At 56.8% G+C, this 18,967-nt stretch overlaps 1 protein-coding gene across 2 annotated transcripts in view; it reads left to right on the top strand.

The window, feature by feature from the left end:
- FIGNL2 (fidgetin like 2) overlaps positions 1 to 18,967 on the top strand; it is a 42,070-nt gene that overhangs the window by 5,681 nt on the left and 17,422 nt on the right. The window contains exon 1 of one of the 2 annotated variants that reach the window (XM_054527258.2): positions 5,100 to 5,326. The exons of the other annotated variant lie outside the window; for it this stretch is intronic. The gene's annotated coding sequence lies outside the window, so the exon portion shown is untranslated. Of the gene's footprint in view, positions 1 to 5,099; positions 5,327 to 18,967 lie in introns of those variants that run through there. 2 annotated transcript variants of the gene reach the window in all.

Below are 18,967 nucleotides of genomic sequence, written 5' to 3'. Positions count from 1 at the left end.
TGAATAAAAGAATGAATGAATATTCAAACCTGGAGCCCTGGTGGAGCAGGTCATGGTAGGTTACAAACTTGTTCTTTAGAGTCCGTGCATTCTTTTTTTTTTTTTTTTTTTTTTTTTTTGAGACAGAATCTTGCTTTGTCACCCAGGCTGGGGTGCAGTGGCGTGATCTTGGCTCACTACAACCTCCACTTCCGGGGTTCAAGTAATTCTTCTGCCTCAGCCTCCCAAATAGCTGGGACTACAGGTGCCCGCCACCACACCTGGCTAATTTTTGTATTTTTAGTAGAGATGGGGTTTCACCATCTTGGCCAGGCTGGTTTCAAATTCCTGACCTCATGCGATCCATCTGCCTCAGCCTCCCAAAGTGCTAGGATTACAGGTGTGAGCCACCATGCCTGGCCTAGACTGTGCATTTTTATACTTGCTATATTCTCTGTATTTATTTCTCTTTTGTTCTTTAACATTTTGCAAAGCCTTTGGAAGACGGCTGACAGCAAGAGTTGCCAAAGGAATGGCTCTGCCTGGATCTGAACTTGTTCCTCCCCACTGTACACACCCATAACTGGAGACAGCCACCCCTGAGGCCAAGGGAGCAGAGGGGAGGCTCTTGCCTGGCTCCTTTCCTTACCTGAAGGGAGGGTTTCTGTCTAGGACCAATGCTCGGGAAGGATGAGATTCTACACACTGAGTCTTGCTGAGCACACACCCTCCCTTCCACACCCTGGCAGACTCCAGGCCCAAAGAGGTGGAGGTTCAAGGGTGGGGTGCAAATACCGAGGCTGGGCAAGTTAGGGAAGGCATCCTGGAGGAGAGACCTGGAAGGCTGGTTTAGGAAGGGGAGGAGGCTGGGGCTGAAGGGAGAGAAGCAGGGAACCTACTCCAGTAGTGCTGGATGATTTAAGTACAACCAGATGTGCTGGGAATCTCCTGTCAGGCTCAGGCCCAGAGAGGGCAGAGTGGGGGTGGAGAGACCTCTGGGCCACCTGGATTTGCAGTTCCCTATTTTGCCCTGGGTCTGTAAGCTTTAGGGAGCGAAGAAGCCCAGTAGGATTCCAGAGGTTCCAGATGGCCTCGCATGTTAGAGGGAGGATCATGCACGACTTGGAGGAGGCTTCTGCCTTTGGACAGGGTGGAGTGGGCTCAACCCCTAGAACCTAGGGGGAAAAAAGATTGGAAGTGCTCTGCTAGGATGCAGGACAGATAGGGAAGACTTTACAGAGAAGGGCATACCTGAGTTGGGTTCTGAAGGATGAATAGGAGCTCAACAGGCAGAGTAGGGAAATGAGATTCCAGGCAGAAAGATTCTGAGGTATTAAAAAGGTATGCATGTTTAGTGAGAGTTTCTGTGTGACTGTAAGGTATATGGTGGGATCAATTTGGGGTGCTGGCTGAAAAGCTATGCTGCAGGATGGTGCAGGGTGTGCCTCTGTTCACAGAACAAACAGCAGGGCCATGTGTGGGGTAACGATTTTGGAAGCAAGGTATCAGGGTCCCCAAGTGTTGGGCCCCAAGGAGTTAGCGGAGACTGATAGCCACCCAGCTCCTCCTCCCAAGTCTGAGCTGCATAGAGGAAGGAACATGTTTTCTAGTTTGCCTACAGGCTTTCGAGGGCTCCTAGGCTGGATGTGGGGTGGGGATAGGATCCAGACCAGACACAGCTGCTAGCACAGTGGGAAGGCAAAGCTGGTATACGTTCATGAAGAGTAAGAGTTTTGAGAGTGGTTTGATCAGGGTTGGGGAGGCACTGGGAACTGGGCCTTGATGGGCAAACAGCAAGAATGAGAAGGGCTAGAGCTTCCATTTGTGGGGACAGCAGCCTGAGTCCCGGGCAAGTGTGGTTGGGGGGAAGCCCAGCTGGGTGTGGTGCCCTCTGGGCACGAACCCCAATCCCCAAGCCAGGACACATTTCCTTCCTTTCCTGCTCATAATGACTCCTGAGTGGCCAGTCCAGAGGACCACAAAGAGGCCTCCCCGCCCTTTCCTCTTCCTCTCTTCCATTTCTTTCTCCCTTCCTCCCCCCACCCCATCCTTCCCCCAACCCGGGGCCCTTTTCTTTCCTTCCTCCTCACCCTACTTGCTCCTCCTGCCCTCTCTCTCTAGCTTTTACTTCCTCCCTCTAACTCTCCCCCCTCCCTCCAAAATCCTTAGTGCTGATTCTCCCTAGACCCACGGAGTTATTTTTCTTCTTAATGTTTTTAGAAAGCCCTTGTTGCAGGTCTCTGGACCAGGAAGGTCACACACTCCCACACTTCTGCTGCACACCCACAGGCATGCGCCCGCAGCAGGTGCCTGCACTCAGCCACACAGCCAAGCATAGCACCTGTTTCCCCTGGGGGCGGGACGGGTGTGGGATTCTCCACCTTGGATGTGATACCAGCAAAAGGGCTGGGAAAGAATGGAGGGCCCTCTGCAGAAGCCACACATTACCACCATCATTACCACTATTATTATCCAATCCATTGCCAGGCACTTGACCTGCCTGTGGATGATCACAACCACCTCAGCAGGGGCTCTCAGGGCACAGATCCCTTGACTGGGGACAGCCAGGAGTGAGGTCAGCCCAGAGTCCTCAGAGATCAGTCTCTCAGGGCCCCGCCCAAGAGGGCAGGAGGTAGAGATGTGATGAACGGCCTTCTGCCAGGACGGAGGATTTGTCAGCCCAGGAGGCTGGATGATGTATTAACAGGACTTTAATGAGCTCTGGGAGGGGGAGCCACACTTCATCGCCCAAGCACTAGTGCAGGGTGGGAGGTGGAGGGGTGAAGTGATCAACCTCATCCCCACCTGCTAACTAAACCTCTTAATGTCACCCACAGCAGTCTGCCCATTGGAAACAACTCAGTACTGCCAAGCTGCTGGCCTTGCCCCTGGAGTCCAGCGAAGGCCTTCTCCAGCAGGCTGATGTCTTCCACTATCTCACTAGCAAGGCCTTCCTTAGCTTTAAGCTTGTCCTTCCTTTACTCCTGGACTCCTAGAAGATGAAGGAGAACTGGATCCCCACTACAGGGGAGCGCATGTTCAATTCCTTCCTTCACGCTGAGCCCCTCAGTCCAACCCCACTTCTGTCATCCCCCCTTGCCTGGAGCATGGTGGAGCAGGATCCCCATTGGCAATGCCAGACTTGGCTTCCTGGCACTAATCCTGCTGGCTGAGGCACCCAGCTCATGAGGATATTAGTCTTTCCCTTAGTTCCTGTCTCTGGCTCTCGGGGAACCTGACAGGTAGGGGTGGAAAAAGTGCAGTGGATTCTAGATCCAGCTTTGCCGTGTGACCCCAAGTGTGTCACTTCTCCTCTCTGGGCCTCCAGTGCTCCAACGATAAGGAAATATTCAAGGAGTTCCTTCCAGCTGGTATCCTGGGATTGTCCCTCCAGCAAGGGTTCCAGTCTCCTAGCATGGTGGCTGTGGCTCCCTTCATCCTGCCTGATTCTGAAGCCAGGGGCTACTCTAGCACTCTGAGCCTTGACACATCCCTCCTTCTGTGCCAGGGCAGGGCCCTGGGGGTGTGGAGTGGCAAGGAAGAGAGAATTCTGGAGGTGGAAAAGACACTGACTTTGGCAAGTTCCAGAACCTGCGTGGGTGCTGGTTGCTTCCATATGTGGGCTGGGAAAGAAGTGGGAGCTACTGAGGCCCTCCCCTTCTGTTTCCCTGAGTGGCACCTAAAGAAGTGCCCCAGACCTGTCAGACCCCAGAGCCTGCAGGGGAATCTGCATCAGAAGAAGGGAGGGGGTAGTGTTTGGAGTTCTACAGGCTAGTGGGTGAGGGCCAATCTTGCCCTACTGACACTCAGGCTAGGCAGCCACTCAAAAGGAAATCAAGCTCTCAGGAGAGAGGACCCTTAAGCACCGCCCTTGGGTGGAAACACGATTGCCTTGGGACGTCTGGAGGCTCAATATCAGGAAGGTTCTCTGGACCCTCCATCATCAGCACAGCCCTCCTCCTACCTTCTCCTGGGGCAAAGCCGTTTCCTGGCCTTTATCCCTAATGAAGCCTTGAGTGTGTGTGTGTCGGGCAGAATTCTGTCTACCCTTCGACTGGGAGCTTCAGGAAGACAGGGCTGTGCCTCTTGGACTCTCTTGGGTATCCCTGGTGCCCAGTCCAATGTTTGGCACAAAGTTAACACTCAGTATATATCTGTTGAACGGATGTCTTTGGACACTCTCAGTGGACTAGAGGTCTGGGACTCATTCCTCATCTTTTCTTCCTGCCAGTCATCCTGCTTGGCTCAGTGTGACTGCCGCCTTCTGGGGAAGCCCTCCAGTGGAGCCCTCTGTTTAGATCTCACACCCTACAGTCCGCTGCCCCCGTCCAGTGCTCGCCCTCCTCCCCCGCAGCCACCCACTCCCGGAGTGGCATCAGCGCAGAGCCGCGGCCTTGCCTGGCGGTGCGTCCTGCCCTCTGCAGCCCGGGAGGGCAGGCGCAGCAGAGTCCCGCGCGCAGTGGGTTCTCAGCTCACCTGGGGGCGGAGGAAGTGAGCAAGAGTCCTCCAGACTGTGGCCAGGGGGCCAAGGCAGTCCTGGGAAAGGGGGTCTGGGGCGGCCCGCGGACGGGGCGGGCCCAGGCCGGCTGCCTTCCCCTTTGCCCTTCGACCCAGGAAGCCGCCCACATCCAGCGGACACGCTCGACGGGCTGGGCTGCTCAGTCCCGGCCTCGGCCTCGGCCCCGTCCCCGTGCCGTCCCCCACCCCTACCCGCCGGCCCGACCCCCACCCCTACCCCAACTTCCCGCTCCGACGGCCGGGAGAGGCGGGGCGGACGAGTCTGAGAGTGGCGAAGGACACTCTCCACACCGAGGGTCATTTGCTCTTTTTTCCCCTCTGTGGCTAATTTATTTTAGAGCCAGGGGCGGGAGGGGGCGGGGCCAGCCGGGAGGGTGGCGAGGAGGGGCTGGGCGAGCCCAGGGGAGGTGGGGGCGGGGCGGGGGCGAGGTGGGGGAGGGCGGGGAAGAAGCCGGGGGTGGAGGGGCCAGAGAAGGGGCGGGAGCTGGGGGAAGAGAGGGGCACTAGGAGAGGGAGGAGCAGGGAAAGGGGAGGGGAGCGAGGGCCTGCGAGGGAGGGCGCTGGGGGCGGGCGAGGGGAGGCGGGGGTGGGGGTGGGGGTCTTGCCTGCGGGGGGAGCCGGGGCCGCCCCTTGTCCGGCCACCCCCACTGCCCAGTCCCGCTCCCGCCCGCGGCGGCCGCAGCCGCAGCAGCAGCGGCTCCAGGATGGTGAGCGCCACTGCCCCCCAGCACAGGCCTGTCGCCCCCGGCCCGCGCTGCCGCCCCGGTCCCCGGGCCGGACGCGCCCCCAGGCCGCGCACACTCACCTAGGACCCGGCCGTGATGCCGAGGTACGGGGCCGCGGGCGGGCCGGGATGGGGCGGGGGGAGGTGACCGTTCGGTCAGGGTGTCCGGAGCTTTGTCCGCCGGCGCGGAGCCAGAGAGGGCCGAGAGGGCGGGGGCTGCGGGTTGCGGGGTTCAACTCGGCGGGGGTCGGAGGGCAGGGCCGGCGAGAGACCCTAGCGGGTACGTGGGAGCCGAGGGTCACTTCCCGGGGGGAGGGGGCGGGCAGAGCAGGGGATCGCCGCCCGGCCGCCGACGGGCACCCGTCTCGCAGCCCCCTCTGGTGCAGAGGCTGCAGCGAAAGCGAGCAGCCGGCTCGGGGGCGTCTGCTGGCCTGGGGGTGGGGAGCCAGGATTTGCGGGTTCGGGTCCCAGAAGGATCCATCGTCCGGAGCCCGAGGGCCGGCCCGCAGGCCCCTCCCACTCGGTCAGGTCTTTGTCCAGCGGCCCCTGTGTGTGTGTGGGAGGGGTGGGGGCTGGGTTACTGGCCCGGAGATTCCCCAGCATGGTGACGGGGCAGTGACAGGAGGCCGAGGCTACTTAGGGTCCCCGCGCCCCTAACGCCCACCCTCTTCATGTCTTCTCCTCTGGCCCGGGAGAACAGAGCCCGCGTCTCAGAGTCAGGGGGTTGTAGGAGGCTGTACTCACCTTCACCCTAGGGCTACAGGCAACAAGGGGGACCCCCGGAGCGCCCAGCTCTCCAGAGAGGGCCCCTCAAACTTCCCCACCGCAAGAGCCCTCTCCTGTTCTACACAGAGATTCGCATGCTAGCAACCCCCCTCTGCAGAGGGTCCTTCGCAGATTGTTGAGCACCCTGTAGGTGATCAGCAAATGCTAGTCCTCTTCCCCAGCCCCGCTGGTCCCCCTGCCCCCGCCAGAGGAGAAGACCTGGGAAGGGGTCTGCGCCGGGCAGAGAGCGCGCGGCCTGGACCCTGCGCCCAGCGGCGGCCCGGAGCGCAGGGGTGGGTGGACGGGTGGGTGGGCTGTTAAAGGGACGGTCACTAAATCAGGATTAGGCCGTAGGGCTGTCAGGCTGCCGGCCCTGTCTCCATGGATACCTAATTTGGAGGAGAATAGAGGACGGAAGAATGTTTGTGTTGTCGTCCGCACTGGCTGTGGCGGCCGAGCGGTCTCCTGCTCTCCGCCCGGCAGCAAGGAGTGGGGACCCGGTTCCAGCCCAACTCTGGGCTTACGGCGCAGGGGGGCTTCTCGGTTCCTGGGCCCTGGGGCCTCCCCTGTGGAGCCGCCCAGTCTCTGGAGTGGGCTGGGTCCGCAGATGCCACGGTGCGAAGTCCTCTGACCCTGCTGAGGGAGTCCCAGACCCTCCCGGAGCCTACCCCGAAATCCCATAGCATCCTCCTAAAGCCTCCCCGAGCCTCTCAGTCCGGAGCCGACGCCATTCCCCGCTGTGCCTTAGCCCCCAAGGACGGGCGCACCGGGCAGCCCGGTGCTGTGGTGCCGCCGCCACCCAGCTGTGGGACGCGGGTACCGGGCGGCCGCGCGAGCTGCGGGCAGGGGGCGGGGCGGGACTTCCTGGGGTGGGCGAGGAAAGGGGCGGCGCTTGCTGGGGTGGCTGGGCTGGACGGGTGACAGGCCTCGTAAATCCCCTTTCCCATGTTTAACACCATTTCATTTCTTTCCACTTGATTCCACTGGCATCCAAGGCAGACAGGAGCGACACTCTTGTCCTCGCTGTAATATCTTCTGGGCGAAGCCCTTTTGGGCCAAACGGAATTAGGCTGTGTGGGGCAGAGGAGTTGCTCCTGGGGAGGCCTAGATGACCCGCATTCCTCGGGGGGATTCCTGTTGCCCCCACCCCCGCCCCAGAAGAAGAAAAAGAAGGGGCTGAAAGACACAGAAATGAGTTTGGCTTCTGAGGCCCTGCCCGATTCTCTGGCAGTGATATGGCTGAGGGCTGGGCTGAGGATCCCGTGACTGTCAATTCCAGTACCAGCCTGGGTGAAGGCTGGGGAGAGCCACCCAGACTGAGTGTGGTGTCGCAGAGCCCTTTCCTGCCTTTCTTCTGCTCACCCATGGCCACAGCTTTTTATGGATCAGGACTCCCCTCCCTGCCCTGCCTGGGCCGCAGCTTTATTGCTGAGATCTAGGGCTCTCTCCACGCAATTTCACGCCTCTCTGCCTTGGCTCCCGCTGTTCCTCCAGCCAAATGCCTTCCCCATTGTCCCTGTCTTTCCACAACCTCCTTATTCTTCAGGGCCCAACTCAGATGTGCACCTCCTCCGCATCACCACCCCCACATCACCTCTCCAGCCCCGAGCTTCTGTCACTCGCTCCTCCCTCCGTGGCCCGCACCTGTGCTCCCTTCTGCCTTTGTGGCGGGGTCCACTCAGGGCTTTGACTGAAATGGAGCATGTACTCCCTGACCCTGCCCCCACTGGGCTTGTCACAGGGCTTGACACCTTGTGGGTGCTCCATAAATATTGGTTGGCTGAATAAAAGGCCTTTAGCCAGGCAGTCTGCATAGCATGGAATCTGGCCACCTTCAGGTAAACAGCTCTGTGCTCTTGAGTGGTGGAGACCCCTGGGTGGGGTTCCTCCTCTCCCTTTCCCTTCTTCGCCTCCTCCTCCTCCCCATGACCCTACCCCACCCCACCAAGTCCGGGGAGGACTTTGCCCCTTCCCTTCCCCACAGACCAGCATTCTTTCCCTGCCATTCTCATTCTGTTAAACAGAGAGGCCAGTCAGGGTCCATATGGATCACATTAACAATTGCTTATTATCTGGGCCAGGACTCCCCCGACTCTCCCCCCAGCTCCGACTGCTGCCATTGCTGGACCCTTAGGAGCCCTGCCTTCCCCTCCCCCTGCCGTCGGTCAGCCAGGGAGGGCAAGAGACAGGCTGGTCTCCCTCACCTTCCCTGTGCCTTCTAGCAGAACTTTGCCTCTTCTGGACTTGGCAGTTATCGACTCCTTTACCCGATTTAATGAAAACCAGGTTCCTGGAAGGAGCATGGCTCTGCGAAGCTCCAGGGCTGCAGCAGGGAGATGTGGACTCCAGGCCCCGGTGCCCCTGTGCTCTGCAGCCCTGAGACCCCCTTCAGGGGACAGAGACTGTGGCGGGGGGAGGGGTGAGCCACAAGAGGTCAAGCATGGGGTGCTGGCATCTGCCACCTTAGCCTTGGGCTGGGCCTGCCCCCTTTTGGGAGCTGGCTGTCTGGTGAGGGAGATCAGGGCAGAGGGACCCTGTCAGGCTCTGTGGTGTTGGGCTCCCAGCCTTTCCCTGCAGTCAAAGAAGCGAGAAATCTGTTAGAGCTTCCCAGAGCAGCCACTGAATTGGCCTTGAAAGATGGGGAGTGTACTTCACGTTTAAACCCATATATAACCCAGGAATACTAGGGCATGGAAGAAGCCTCCAAGATTACCCATTCTGGGGGTCCATAACTTTTTTTGATTTACAGAGCCCTCGGAGGCACTGATGAAAGCCATCCCCAGAAAAATGCACTTCCATTAATCGACACCAGACTTTGCATTCTGCTTTGGAGGATTCTTGGATCCCCTGAAGCCCATGGGGACCTTATGTCAAGAAACCCTCACCCCAGTCCAGCCCTCTCTGATGTGCTGAGGGCAGAGTCATGCCTGCAGCCTGGGTTTCCTGACCTCCCCACTCAGTGCTCACTCCACGGCCTTATTACTGGCAGTAGGACCACCAGAACCAAGGGACCAGGGGTATGAGACCGAGGTGCTAGGCCAGCCTTTAAGTGGGAAGAGTTCACACTGGCTGGGTCAGGGTCTTGGCTGGTCATCTCATCTCTGACTATGTGGCTTGGAGAGAGGCTGTCCAGCTTTTTTTTTTTTAGGGTCCACTTGTCTCCAGGAACAAGTGGCAATTGCTCTTCTCCGAGCAGTTTCATAAGCATCTTGATGAATCATAGTTAACGCTTCCACACACTTGTTAAACACTCTGTATCTCATCTGTGAGGTGAGAAAATAGAGTGAAGAATGGTGTCCACCTCCTAAGCAGGATATTGTGAGGATGAAAGGAGTCAGAGTTGGGAGACCTGAGCCCTAGTCTTGAATGACTCTAGGTGCAGGTGCTCAGGGCTGTGGTTACTGTTGAGGCCAGCATTTCCCCAGTTTGCTTAGCCAAGGAAAGGGGACTGCAGTGCGAACCCCCTGAGTGCCTTCTGTCTTTTCCTTTAGTACCGAGGTATGGACAGTGTCAGCCTTTGGAATATTCATCTTCAGGGCTGGAGGCAGAGTGGGGGTTCTCAGTGAGTGGGAGAGCTGAGCAGTGGCCATGGTGTGCCTCTGTAGCCCCAACCCCATTTTATGATGACCAGTCATGGCCCCTACCCTAGAGACCAAGCCTTGTGCTTCAGCAACCCCTTGCTGCTAATCAGATGTAACTCTGGACAAGGGACTTCATCTGTTTGGGTTTCAATTTCATCATTTCTAAAATGAGGATAAGAACCTCATATGATGGTGATGTGGCCCTGGTTTCAAATAGTCTGCTCCTTTGATTCTGAAGCCTACCTTGGGTACCCGCTTAGTGACTCAGGGCCCAGGGACTCCAGAGAGCGACCTTCTGGCATAAGAGTGAGGATGGGGAAAGGACATGTGTGTGTGAAAGTTCTGGCCCACGGCAGTGCTTGCCCAAGCCATCTTAAAAAAAAAAAATTATAGAGGCGGTGGTCTCACTGTGTTGCCCAGGCTGATCTTGAACTCCTGGCTTCAAGTGATCCTCCCATCTTGCCCTCCCAAAGTACTGAGATTACAGGTGTGAGCCATTGCAACCAGCCTGCCAGGCCATATTTGAAGCCCCCTCCAACATGGAGTCAGGGCAGAGAGGGGGTGGGGAGGTGGATGGGAGGAGAGGCAGCATGGATGCCTGCAGGAATCTGGAAGGTAGCAGTATACCTCCCTCTGTCCCCTCTCACTGCCAGGGCAGACTCAGGCCACATGGACCCCAGCCCAATGTTGTGATTAATCAGGGATGGATGTGAAGATGTGACAAACAGGCTGCATTGACTCTTTTTTTTTGAGATTGAGTCTCTTCTGTCACCCAGGCTGCAGTGCAGTGGCATGATCTTTGCTCACTGCAACCGTCACCTCCTGGGTTCAAGCAATTCTCATGCCTCAGCCTCCTGAGTAGCTGGGACTACAGGTGCACGCCACCATACCAGCTAATGTTTTTTTTGTTTGTTTGTTTTTATTTTTAGTAGAGACGGGGTTTTGCCATGTTGGCCAGGCTGGTCTCGAACTCCTAACCTCAAGTGATCTGCCCACCTCAGCCTCCCAAAGTGTTGGGATTACAGACGTGAGCAGTGAGACTTCATTTACTATTAACAAACCTGTGTTGAGCACCTACGCACTGTGGCCAGTACTGTGCAAGGCTCTGGGTGAACCTCAGCTGCTCCCGCGGGTGCCCAGCCAGGACTGGCCTTCCTGAGCCTCCCCACACATGCAGTGGACACCTATGGACCAGGCTCTGGGCTGGGGCTTTTATGCTTTGGCTTCCTTAACCACCTGCAGCCTCCCACACGGCCAGGGAGAGCCCAAGGGTGGCCCCAGCTTTGGTGTTGCTTTGCCACAAGTGCCCAGCATGTATCATGGCTGTGAGGCCTTGAATATTTTATCCAGGTAGCTATTCATCCAGCAACCGTTATTTTCTGATGTGGTGCCACCTTCAAGGAGCTCACAAGATGTTGGGGACCAGCGAAGAGGCAAAGGGACAGGCTACACTTTTAGGACCACTGTCCCTGCATTCTCTAAGCAGAAGGAAGCCACAGAGGGCATGTGAGCTGGGGAATGGCAGCCTCTGAGCTATGGTGAGGGTACAGGACAGGTTTCAGAGGCTGTAAGGGGGAGGACCAGCGTTTGACAGCAGGGGCTTGCCTCAGAGGAGTCCTGAGCAGATTGCCTTTTCCTGGGGGAGGCTGTGTCAGTGGGCATTAGAAGCAAAGTGAGACAAGGGCCACTGCGTGGGGAGGGTCCACCTGCAGCCGACTGCCCTATTTGACCCTTGGATGCTTAAGAATCTGGAGGTGTTTGTTCTTTCCAGGCCAGTGGGGAAAGAAAACTGGTAGGATTTAGGTTATACCTGAAAAAGGATCCCTCTTCCCCAGCCCTCATATCATGCGGCTCCCTCCCCACCCAGCCTGTCTGTTGGCTTCTGCTGGAGCAAAGGGGCTCCCTGGGAACTCTATGGACACCAGGAGAAACTGCACCTTCCTCCTTGCTCTCTGGAGAGACAGCATTTCATCAGTGGCCGGGTCCTCGCTCCTCTAGGAAGGGGCTTCCTTTCCAGGCACACCGTGTCCGGCATGGGCTGGCCATTCTTGTACCATCGTCTGCCACACTGTGACTCTCCTCAGGCCTGAGTTTTGGGGACTGAGCCCCTTGTTGAGAAAAAAGGTGCTGCCTAAAGTGGGGAAGGCAGCTGGGAGGCTGAGGTAGGAGGAGGTCAGGAGTCCATTCTGGGACTTGTTGAGTTTGTAGTGATCGTTAGATATCAGAGAAGAACTGTGGAGAGGAGGGGAGAGCCCTTCCACCTGCCCGGCAGGGCTCCTCCCGGGAAAGGCATTCTCTGGTGCTGAGTGCCTCCACTGATGGGGACTCAGCACTTCTAGAGATGGCTCACTTGTTCTCAAATGGGGCCAAGTCCTTCCGTAAAGCCAAAAATCTTTCATGGAGGATTTGCTTCTTTTGAGGAAAAGGGGAGGAGGGGCTGTGCAGAGCTGCAGGCGCCGCCACGGTCATGCAGAGATCTGGTCCTCGGGAGCCCTTCTCCTCCTCACTCCTCTGAGCACAGTCTCAGGCTTGCCGTCCTTTCTGATCACTCTCTGCAGAGTCTGGCTGAGACCCTAACCAGAGTCCTGGGTCCTAGCCTTGAGGCCAGCGCCTCTCAGACCTGGGCGAGGATTTATTTGGTCCCATGAGAACAAGTTTGAGATATGCTAAGCTCCAGGGTTGGTGGCTAAGTGTGGGAGGGGGTTCAAGAAAGGAGGGCTGGGGGAGCAGGGGAGGTTGAGGAAGAGGGTGGGAATGAACTGCTCCCTCGGTTTTCTCAGCTGTTCGATGGGAACACCACCACCTGCTGTGGCAGGCAGAGAAGTATCTGGAGCAAGACTGCTGGGGGTGGCATCTGTCCCAGCTTGGTGACTTAGACGAGTTAATCAAGCCTCAGTTTCCTCATCTGCAACATGGGAATAATGTCCTCACTCAGGTTAAATGAACTGATGTGTGTGAAGCACTCAGGGCTGGACTTGGCTTGTGTAGAGAATCCCATATGGGAGCAGGCAGACAGGAGCTGCTGTGGTCGCTCAGTCTTTTCCTAGCACCCTCCCCCCAGTATCTTTTTCCCTCTGTGTCCCTGTGGCCCTGCAGGTGTGGGGGGCCACCCCCATGAGGACAGCCCTGCCCACTCACACCCAGGTGGACCGGCCGGGCTGCATAGCTGGAGTTACTCGGTTCAGCACCCCCAGGGCTGGGAAGAGGGCAGGAGGGGCTGAGGCAGCTGCTGGGGACTCCTGGGTGGGCTGCCTGGGCCTGTTTCCTCGCCTTTGGTAAGGCCTGGCCCTGTGGGGGCATGTCTCTCTCCCACCCCCATGCATGGGAAGGGGCCATATTTGGGGCCAGGGCACACAGGATCACCCAGACTTTAAAGCTTAAGACTTTTGGAGGCCACCTGCCACGCAAACAGACTCAAGTCAACCTTGGATCCTAAAACTGGCTACGGGGAGGGCAAGTGTGGGGTCCTCCAGGAGACTCTAGGCTCTTGGGCTGAGCTTTGTGGTCCATGACCCTGAGGAGTTCCTGCAGATAACTGTATTCCAATGTTTTTGTTTTTGTTTTTGTTTGAGATGGAGTTTTGCTCTGTTGCCCAGGCTGGAGTACAATGGTGTGATCTTGGCTAACCGCAACCTCCGCCTCCTGGGTTCAAGCAATTCTCCTGCCTCAGCCTCCCAAGTAGCTGGGATTACAGGCATGTGCCACCACACCTGGCTAATTTTGTATTTTTAGTAGAGACAGGGTTTTGCCATGTTGGTCAGGGTGGTCTTGAACTCCCGACCTCAGGTGATCCGCCTGCCTCAGCCTCCCAAAGTGCTGGGATTACAGGCGTGAACCACCATGCCCGGCCAGTGTTACTAATTCCCTACGTAGTCCCATGTATTTTTCTTTTATGCATTGAGAAAGTATTTTTGAGAACAGGTCACGGGTTTTCCAGGCTGCGAAAGGGGCCTAAGGCTGAAAGTGGTGAAGAGCTCTGGCCTCATCCTCCATCTCTCGCCCATGCAGGGCCAAGTCCCAAGCAAAGAGGAGCCCCAGATGCAGACCCAAGAGGAGACAGGCACTGAAAGGACCTCACCAGCCCCAGATCACAGGGGCATCCCAAGTGGACAGAGGACAGTCCACGGCGGCCTCCACTGAGCACCTGCGCCCTCCCCGCAGTGCCCCTCACTGAGTGCACAGGTGCAACGCGTTGTGTGCTAGAAATAGAGCCTCAGGGAGGGGAACTGACTCCAGACAGGGCAAAGCGCAGAGTCAACTGCAAATCCCTGTTCCTCAATGAAAAAGCAAGTCATCTTTTAAAAAAATAATTGCTGACAAAAAGTCATGACTATCATTAAAAAGTCCAGGTCATCCTCATTCCCAGTGGCCCTGCTCTTTCTACCACTGTGTGTCAGGGAATGTTTTCTGAGGGAGGGGACTTTGGGAAAGAGCAGGTCAGGGTAGAGAAAGAGCTGCAGAAAGGGCTAGAGAGCTACTTGCACCAGGGCTCACAGACAGGGGCTGGCTGAGCAGCCGAGGGAATGGGAACCCAGTTAACAAGTGATGTCACCTCTAAATTTAGCATTGGAGTGGAAGGGCAGAAGTGCCCGGAACATGCTTCGGGGCACCAAAGAGGGAGACAGGAACAGCCTCAGAGAGAATGGGCTGATGTGACTGGAGGAGCTGGAAGGGGCCCGAAGCTGGAAGGAAGGACAGACTCATCCACCTCTAGTGCCAGGCTGAAGGTTTAGCATCGTCTCTGTGCTTGGTAGGAGGCTGATTCTGTTTTAGACAGAAAGACCACCCTAGCAGCCATACAGAAAAAGGATTAGGAAAGCAGAAAACAGAGGCAGAGTTCAGAGGTGGGGCCAGCTGTGGTGGGGAACATGAGAGCTGTGGGTTGTTCTAGAGAGAGAGTGTTAACCTGACTTCATGGCCAGCTAGATGAGTGGAGGCTGGAGAGACAGACACAGGGGCTCCTAGGTTTCCAGCCTAGCTGAAGAGATGGAATCAGGAGAGAGGAGGTGGAGACGTTTTCCTTGGGCATGTTGAGTCTGAGGTCTCTGTGGACCCTCCCAGAGGGTCCTAAGATCTCACCTAGATTCCTATACATCTCCTCTTAAGATTCCTGGGGACAGTGAAGAATGTGGCTCAATATCAAGTTACATCTGGGCACGATGGGCTGTCAAGAGGGACCTGAAGCAGGAGCATGAGACTTGCCTGGCAGTTTCTAAGTGGCAGAGGGTGGGCTGGGGGGGGGGGGGTCATGGGAGGGCCCTGGTGCTCCTCCCTCTATTAGCAGAGGAGAGGCTGGTGACAGATGTCCCAGGACACAGGTCAGAGCAGCCAGGGGTCAGGCGAGGACATCCTGGGAAGCTGTGGTTTGGGACTGCATTTTCAGCGATGGTCAGCTGGTCAGGGCAGGACAGGGAACTCACTCCTGCAAGGCAGAGCTCTTCTGGGGCCCCGCAGGCAGCTCCAGGATTGTGTTTTCTCTTTGGAGTCCTCTGTCTAACGAGTCGGGTCCTTCTGGGCCTGGAGAGCAGCCCCTCACCTCTTTCCCAGGCCATTGCACCTAGCCAGTCTCTAGGAGCGAGTTGGAGCCTGCCCTGGGTCCTGCATGGGTGGCCCCTCCAGCTAGTCAGGAAAGTTCCACCTCTCCTTCACTGCCCTCAGGCCAGCCTGTGAGGGGGATGCTGCCTCTCCACCCCCCATTTCACAATGGAGGAAACAGATCAAGACATTGTCCCGCATCTCAGAGGCTGACTCTGAGGCCAGTGCTCACTCCCTGCAATGCCTGAGTCATGGCAGGGGGGAAGGGCTTGCTAGAATGGGCTCAGAGACCCCTGCAAGCCGTGGGTCAGTCTTTCAGGTTGCCCTTCAGACACCTGCCTTACCCAGGTTACTAATGGGTCCAGGCTCTATTGGGGTGAGGTACCTGGAGCAGCCAGTGAAGTGGAGAAAGGGGAGAAGGGAAGGAGTGTGTCTCACGGTAGAACAGGCTCACACCACAATCCTCCCAGCAGCCTGCTGAGGGGACTAAATGAGACAATGGAGATCCAGCCCCCAGCCCAGTGCACAGTGGCCTCTGGGAAGCCCAGAGACAGGGCAGCCCTTACTCCTTTCTTCCCCCAGGGCCCAGGAGCTGACATCCATCTCTGACCTGCTCCAACATAGCTCACGTGTAGTGAGAAGTGGGGTGTGGTGTGGTGGGCAATTCCCAGCCCCAAAGACTCGCTTTCCCCGGCCTCCATGAACACTTCTAGTGGCCCATACAGCTCACCTCGAGCAGGTGGGACGGAGAAGAAGAATCAGCCTTGCTAATCCTCCTGGAGGTGTGACTGGCTGACAGCCTGGAGCCTCCCAGAGGTTCCATTTGGTTTAAAAGAGAATCCTTGTTAACCAGAATGGTGTTCTCTTGGTGAAATTGCAGGCAGCCTAACCAAGGGGAGCAAACAACACCTAGGCAAGAGGGAGACACATTGTGTTTTCTTTGGCAGCAGGGACTAGGGTAATAACAAGGCTATTTCTCTCTACCTGCTTTCTCCCAGAAGATGGGCTGGGGACAGAGCACCAGCCTGGAGCCCCTTGTGTTCCTGGATATTGCCTAGCTTTGGGGTGAGACGAGACAGTGGAAGGAAGGCGGCCTGAGCATCCCAGGGCAGCTTCTGGCGGAGGGTCCAGAGAAAATGTGGAGGGGCTGTTGGGAAGAAGGGGGCAGGAAGGAGAGGAGAGCTGGAAAAGTGATTAGCAGCTCTGATGAGGCTGGAGTCAGGCCTGGCGGCCCCAGGGCAACACAAGAGAAAAAAGGAGCTGTTATTCACAGAGGGTGGACAAAGATGGCTGCCTGACTGAGGCAGCCCCCCAGCCCATCCCAAGGCAGCCAGGTCACAGGGGGTACCGGCAGGCCCCACGCCCTTGGCATGGATGCCCCTCATGGGGATTGGGAATGGGACTGAGTCTGCAGGGAAAACATTGGGAGCCTGTGTCCTATGAACAGTTCCCAGCTCCCCCAGACCTTCTTTGAGAGCAGGGGAGGCCCAGGAGCCAGCCCCAACCTCCTGGGGTAGTAGATGGGCTGTTTGATCAGTGAGTGTGTAAATTGAGATTTTATGGATCGCTTATTCACGGCTGGAGCTGGGGCCCCCAAATTCCTGTGTGCCCCAGAATGCTTAATCTAATCTTGAGCTTCTCCCTGAGAGGCAGATGGGAGGAGAGCTCCCCACAGGCCCCCACCCCTCCTGCTGTGTCCCCTCCCTAGGCCCCAGGCTTTGTCAGTTGCAGGTTGAGCGGTTCAAATGTGCTAATACACTCCCTGGGGGCCACCGGACAGTGGGACTTACTCCTCAGTGCTGTGATTGGCTAGAGAGACCACAGGAGGGGGGTTTCTGGCAGCAGCTGGGAGTGTGTGTGTCTGCGCACCCACCCACCGGCATGTGCGCCTGTGTGAGGGGAGGAGGGGGCTGGAGGTGTCCACCCTGCTCAGACCACTGGGCAGAGACAAAGGACCTTGATCTAGCCTGGGACGGGGATTAAGCCCACCAGCCATGTCCCTACCTGGTCAAGCTGGTTAGGAAGTCCACTGCCCACCTCTACATCCTCCTATTACACTGTGACATGGTGGGGGCTTATTCAATGTGTGTTGAATGGATGGATGGATGAGTGACCACAAGAATGACTGCATTTCTAACTGGGGTGTGTCTGCTGGAGTAATCCGGCACCAACAGATTCCTCCATCTCCCCTTAGGATTCCGAAGTATCCGTCCCCCACCAACTGAGACTCACTTTAGCCCAGGCCTGACCAGACATCAAGGCTGGACATGAGAGACTGGCCAGGCCTCGGGGGACACAGCTGTGACCCCCGGACTGTGTTACCACTTGAGAGTGCTTTCACTGTGGTCACGTTTCTCCCTCTCTGCTGGCCTCCATCTGTCCTTGTGATTGGATGAGGATGAGGATGGTGGGCGGGGCGGGGGAGGGGTGTTGAGCAGCTGATGGGGGAGGGCAGCGCGGCCCAAAGGCCAGATGACAAAGTGTCCTGTCCTACCTTCCTCTCCTCCTCCTCTGCCTGTCCCTCCTTTCCTGAGGCAGGGCAGACAGGCGAGGCTGGGGCGGAGGGAGTTGACTCAGCTAGCCCATCCTCCCTCCCCTGGTTCTAGGGAAAGCTCCAGTCCAGGGTAGCTGTAAAACTGCCTGGGAATCCTAGGAAAAGAAGCCTGCAGGGCGCGGTGGCTCACTCCTGTAATCCCAGCACTTTGGGAGGCTGAGGTGGGTGGATCACCTGAGGTCAGGAGTTCGAGACCAGCATGGCCAACATGGTGAAACCCTGTCTATACTAAAAATACAACAATTAGCCAGGTATGGTGGTGCACACCTGTAATCCCAGCTACTCAGGAGGCTGAGGCAGGAGAATCAATCACTTGAACCCAGGAGGTGGAGGTTGCAGTAAACGGAGATCACACCACTGCACTTCAGCCTGGGTGATAAGAATGAAACTCTGTCTCAAAAAAAAAAAAGAAGTCTAAATCTGCAGGAAGTCTACCTGAAGACCTTAAGAAGCGAGACTCCATGGAAGTTCAAGATAGAGCAGCTCCGTCTGCTAGAACTTTCTGTGGTGATGGAAAGGTTCTGTGTCTCTGATGTCTACTATAGTGGCCACTTCCACATATGGTTGTTGAACATATGGAATGTGGCTAGTACCACTGAGGAAGTAAAATTTTTATTTTATTAAATTTTAATGACTGCAAATTTAAATAGTTACATGGGGCTAGTGCCTGTCATTGGACAGTACAGGATTAGAGGTTGTGTTCAGGGCTGAAGCAAAGTCCTTGAGTGCAAGTGCCAATTCTGCCCCTTTTTGGCTGGTGGCCTTGGGCAGTACTCTTCCCACCACACTATGTTCCTTCCCCAGGTTGCTGGGCTACCTGGAAGGGGAATGCGGTGTGGGCCATCTGAAGTTAGAGAATCATCTGTTCCTTTGGGTGACTGGGCTTCCCTCAAGAGGTCCTGGATCACAGAGGAGATAAACATTCAGGGACAGCATGGCAGTCACAGTGGGAAAGAAGTGGCTGCAGGGAGCTCTAGACTTTGAGGCATCTAAGGAACTTCCTTGGGGGTCAGTCCAAGAAGGCTTCCTGGAAGAGGGGGTGGTGGGGGAGGGTTGGGCAGGAGCTGAGCCCGGGGATGGGTGGGAGGCTGTGCCTCAGAGCCTGGCCCTGGAGATCTGCTTATTTTGAGCCTGAAATGAGGACCCTGTGCTTTGAGGCACCTTGGAAAGCCTTACTGCCTCTAGGCTGGGGTAGGCAGGTGCTGACACATGGGCTGAGTCCCACTTCCCCTCTTACAGCTTGTATGACCTTGGGAGAATCTCTTTCCACACTTGAGTCTCCATTTCCTCTTCTGTAAAATGGGGAGAATA

This window comes from Pongo abelii, chromosome 10, assembly GCF_028885655.2.
Source record: "Pongo abelii isolate AG06213 chromosome 10, NHGRI_mPonAbe1-v2.0_pri, whole genome shotgun sequence".
Lineage (NCBI taxonomy): Eukaryota > Metazoa > Chordata > Mammalia > Primates > Hominidae > Pongo > Pongo abelii.
The sequence above is the reverse complement of the archived record's forward strand: the minus strand, read 5'-3'. Positions and strand labels throughout refer to the sequence as shown.